Below are 6,000 nucleotides of genomic sequence, written 5' to 3'. Positions count from 1 at the left end.
GCTGGATAAATAGCAAACTGTGAGCTTTGTAGCATAATTATATCACAAAAGTTATAGGCAAGGAGAATAACATATAACCCTTGAATTGTCTATTGTAATAGAGAAGTCCAAACAATCTGTAATAAGTAATGTCACATAATATAAAAATAAAGCATGTAAACAAGTTGGCTGCTTCCCTGAACTTGGCTGCTTCTCCATATTTGACTTCTGGCCCAAGTTCTATACAACAGAGTGAGGGAAAAGTCAGGATTGAAAATTAGATGGCTAACCTTCAACATCCAGCTCACTTTCCCTCACAGTGTATCTATGTGCCCTTTATCTATCTTTCTTTCCTTTTTTTCCTTCCTTCCTTCTTTTCTTCCTTCCTACCTTCTTTTTTTCTTTTTTCTTGGCAGCTTTGTCTGTAAATGAAAACTATGGTACTATCTTCCTTGCAGAGCTATTGGAAAGATTCAATAATGAAATTTTTTTACACAACAAATGTTTGCTCTCATAGGAAGACTTTTGGCACACATCTTTTGTAGTATATATATAATACAAAATTATATTGCCCTCTCTCAGGATGAAGGAGATGTAGCAATGTAATAGAGTATCCCTTAGGTATGCCAAGAGCTTTTTTTTTTTTTTTTTTTTTTTTTTTTTTTTTTTTTTTCAACAGAATAAAAAAAAATAGACTTCCGTGCTTTGGAAATTTCAAAGTTAGTTACTTTCCTAGTGTTAGCAGATCTTCCAACTGGCTGCCATAATTATATCTGTTCATTAAACCATTTCCAAAATAGGTCCCTCTCCTAAAGCCAAGATCTTTGGGAACTCATGGAGTATAAGGGTGGATGAACATGACTACATGATTAGTCAGAGAACAAATATTCCAGGTAAGCAGTTTTGTTTTCTCCCAGAGATTAAATTCATTCCCACCTGTGGAGACTAATGGGCCCTAGGGATCTCTCTCTCTCTATTTAACAAGGAGATAACTACATGACAAAGTCAACAACAGTCAGAAGGCAGGTGCAAGGAACCAAGCAACTTTCTTCCAAATGTTATTTTTCCTTAAGGGAAATAAGACACACCTTTAATGTCAGAGCTGTGAAATCTGCACTATGGGGAGAAGACTCCAAGCCAGGAGGAGGTTCTCATGAGCAATCATCTCAAATGCTGGACTCTGTGAGAATGAAGTTTAAGACACAAAATCCTTTCGCTTGATCACCCAGGCTAATATCCTTAAACTTTGCTCCGTCTGTCAAATCTAAACAACCACTCAAGTGATTAATTCCTTTGAAATGTCTTTTTTCCCCCATGTTTAGGCATCTCTGTCATCTTACCATCTCCTGCCTAGATTATCAAGGGTCCCATAAGTAATCTTTTAGACTCTTCAAGTCCATACTACCAATAACTACCCAAGTAGCAATATCAAACACAATCATCTAAAGTCACACTTCACCTTAAAATGTAAATCAAACTCTGTGTGGTCTTTAAGTCTCATCTTTCCTACCCCATTTTTAAGGCCCTACATCATTTCACCACACCCGACCAATTTAGCCTTGTATTCCAGTTAGACTGGCTTTCTCAACAGGCTCCCATAGATACCAAGACACACCTCTGTACTGCCTGCCTACCCTTCTTTACATATGTTATTGGCCCCGTGGTGAACCATCTCTAAATTCAAAGCCAGACTCGACATACTCTCTAGGACTAACAACAGCCATTATCTCATGTCCCTCCTGCTGCTCAAAAAGCTTCTTCTCTATGCTTTAAAAGAAGAAAGCATGTCACAAGATCCTGTTTCCTTATGACCAATACAATCTTATACATATTTAATTTTTTCAGTAATTTTTTATACCCGTACTATCTATGGAAGTTCCTTGATGAAATCAACCTTTTTGTCAACAATATTCAATTCAGAATACTAGCCTACAACTACATTTTAGTAAAGCCTCCACATCCTGTATAAAAGAAAAAGCATCAGAGGACTGACATGGATCACTGAATAGTGGTCATTGAGATATGACTTTGAGGGCCCAAGCCACTGCTAAGCAATCTCTATGATTCTAGGCAGGCCACAAAAGTCTGCATATAATCGAGGGGCTGAGCTCTGTGGCCTCTGTGAGCTCCCCTACTTAATTTTTCTTTAATTCTATAAATCACAGTAGGACATCAAATAATCTGGTTCTCTATGGAAAATAGAGGGATTTCTCTTCAGGACCTAGGCTCTAGAGCCTTCCAGTTAATAGCAAGGCCATTACCAAATATTCTCATTTATTAGGCAATGTGTTATATTAATCTTCTAGGACTAATACAAAAAGGACAATTGATTACTTCCCACTCAACATATCTGTTGAACTGTTACTATTGGACTATGTTGAATTTTAATATCATGGCTTATATTGTTTCATGATGTCCAAATTTTATATAGTCCAATTTTAAATAAGTTTAATTTAATATTAGGTAGAGAGAAACCTAAGGATGCTGATTAAATGTCACCATGTAATACTGAGAGAACTTTATAGGTAAAAACTGACAAAACATATGTTTTTCCTACTTTCTAACCAAATGTATACTTTAAAAAAATTCCACCCAAGTCTACTACAAATTATTTATTTCCTTTACTTTCTATTTGTCTAAGGATGGATTTCTTTGAGTCAGGGGAGGAGAGAGAAAATGTGTTATAATAAAAGACTATGAACAATACTTTGTAAGGAATGGAGGCATAAAAGAATTCTGAAGGAAACCAGAAGACAAGAAAGAAATGATGTCTTCCAAAGACATTAGTCATGGGAACAAGGTGTAAATATGCCTTAAAGCTGGTCTGACTGTGCTTTATCCTGTGGAGAGTTCCTTTTCTTTTATTTATTCTTCCAGTGCTTGAGTAGTATGCTGACCACTTAAGATCTAATAGAGGAAAAGGAAGTATCTAAAAGTTAAAGAACTAAACACCAGGCTAGGTGTAGTGTCACACCCACTTTTGAGGCAAGAGGCAAGTGGATCTCTATGACCTTGACTTACAATGTGAACTTTGTGACTGCCTGGGCTACGTAGAAAGACCCTATCTCAAAAACAAAACAGGATAACAGGATGTTAACAACAAAGATGGCAAAGAAGACAATGAATGACAATGACAAAGAAAGAGAAGATGATGAAGAAAGAGGAGGAAAAGAAAGAGAAAAAGGAGAAGAAGAAAAGAAGTGGCAGTAGGCACAATGAAGAAGAGGAGGCCAGGAAATTTAAAGACACCTGATATACAAGTTATTAAGTGTGAGCCACTGAGCACTGGCCCTCATCACACTAGCCCTAGAAGACGGTTACCATTTTCATCATTATTTCACATTTCTCATGGTTTGAATATGCTCAGCCTAGGGAGTGGCACTATTAGAAGTTGTGACCCTGTTGGAATAGGTGTAGCACTGTGGGTGTGGGTTTTAAGACCCTCATCCTAGTGGCCTGGAAGTCAGTCTTCCACTAGCAGCCTTCAGGTGAAGATGTATAACTCTCTGCTCCTCCTGCACCAAGTCTGCCTGGATGCTGCCATGCTCCCACCTTGATGATAATGGTCTGAACCTCTAAACCTGTAAACCAACCCTAATTAAATGTCTTTATAAAAGTTGCCTTGGTTTTGGTATCTGTTCACAACAGTAGAACCTTAAGATACCCACATATACAAATACATATGCATATATACTGCATATACAAATAAATGCATATATCTTAGTTAAGGTTTCTATTGTTCTGATGAAACACCATGATCAAGAAACTTGGGGAGAAAAGGGTTTATTTGGCTCTCATTGTCATAACACTATTCATCACTGAAACATTTCAGGACAGGAACTCAATCCCCATGTACTTGCTAAGGTAAGTCAGAATGATTTTACTCTAAATGTCCAAGACCAACCTAGACAACACCATAAGACCCCATATTAAAAAATCTTTGTAAATGTATTTTGATAACCATAGTTTCTTATATCTTGTTTAGTTTCTGTGTATAATTGGAATCAACAATGGCTATAGTGTTGTTCAGTTAAAAAAAAAAAAAGAATTTTCAGACAATGTTATAGGACATATATCTGGGGAAAGCTAGGGACAATAAATGATCTTCCCTTATTCTTTGGGATTATATTTTAAGACCTCTGATTGATGCCTAATATTCATATAAATCATATTGTCTCTTTACATTCATACCTACGGCCATATAAATATAAATTTATAGCTATAAGACAGAAAAAAACTAATATTAAAACAAAAACTTTATCAGTATGCTATAATAATAGCCAGATACCCATGATATCTCTTACAGCACGTCTTACTGTACTTTTATTTTTCTACATACAGCACTTGTGGATTCTATTTGGCATGTCTGAATTACCAGCTTTAAATTTTAAGGCCTTTTTTTTTTTTTTTTTTTTTTTTAAAATAAAGTAAGGTTCGTTTGAACACAAGCACCATGGTACAGGGAAAGGTTTATGTGTGTGGAAGATATTGTACATTACTTCCAATACAGCATTGTTCTTTACTGGCAGTTATACCAACTGCCAGCATTGTGATCCTGTCCATGGATAAATAACTAGTCTTGAAATCCAAACATTTGAATAGTACTAAACATTAAATCCTGGCAGGGATTGATTGGCTTGGTAATCTTATTGAATCAAAATGGAACATATTATCTTGTTATTGCTTATTTTTGTCTCTCCATGAGGCAGTGAATTTTGTGAGAGCAGAGACCATAATGAATTTCTTTAAAGTTATCTGTTCAACACTTAATAGTATATGTATGTGGGTTACATACAGACAACATACCTCATACAGTTGATATTCAAGAAAAATTATTAAATGGATGACTACCTATAGTGAATGGGGAAGCCAAAGGAATGGAACATAAGAAGGAGGGAAATAAATTAGGCAATTGAGATCCAATTATTTCCCAATGTGTAGAGTCCCCCTTGACCTAGCTGACCTAATCTGAAGAGATACCAAAGAGTATCACCTAAAATATATCATTGACTCTGGGGAAACCTCAATATTTGATAGAAAATATAATGGGGCCCTTTTATGAAAATGCCTATTCAATTCATTTAAATTAAATATATATATATAACAGAAAGGTTTTAACCACAGAGATAATGTAACTGTCTATATGACAAAGCCAAGAACAAATCTAGGTTAATGGACACCTATTAAGAAAGGTGCTGTAAAAGTGCAAAGGGCCTAAGACTGATGCTCTGATCCTATGATACCACAGAGTAAAAAACACTAGGAGCTGAAAATCATTTTCTAAGTTTCCCTTCTCACCTGAAGTGCAAAAGCTGCCTTTCAGGCAGAGTAGCTTGCCATTTCCTGGTGCCAGAAAGCTGAAGCCTTGGCAGCCAATTGTATCCAGCTCTTTTCCTGCTAGAATGCCAGCAAGGACAGGCTTCCAGAGCATGTCTGCACAGGAGACCAGCATTCTCACATTCACTGAGTTCTAAATAAGGAGATTCATTCTGAGACATTTCCTTAGTCAGTCCTGAATGACTTTAGAGAGGGCAGACGTGCAGGTTTCATTATGTTTTTAAGAATCACGGCGTTAAAGGAATTGTTTATAACTATAACTATATCCTATGCATTATATATATATATATATATATATATATATATATATATATATATATATATATAAACCTCACCATTTAGATTCCCTGCTAGAATGTCAGGGAGAAGTTCCAGACACCAAAGTAAAACACACACACACACACACACACACACACACACACACACACACACCACTTTCCTCATTCATTCCTCTGTTGCTGGACATTATCATTGGTTCAATTATTTAGCTAATCCGAATAGTGAAACAATAATTATTGCTGTGTAAGTATCTGTGTGTCATGTGGACTTGGAGTAATTTGAGTAAATACCTGAGAGAAATAGAGCAGAGCCAAATGGGAGATCTATTTTCAGACTTTGAGGAACATCGCTACTGAATTCCATAGTGTCTGGACTAGTTTTTCTCAGCAGCAGTGTCTGAGGGCT

This window comes from Micromys minutus, assembly GCF_963924665.1.
Source record: "Micromys minutus genome assembly, chromosome: 11".
NCBI classification, from domain to species: domain Eukaryota; kingdom Metazoa; phylum Chordata; class Mammalia; order Rodentia; family Muridae; genus Micromys; species Micromys minutus.
The sequence above is the reverse complement of the archived record's forward strand: the minus strand, read 5'-3'. Positions refer to the sequence as shown.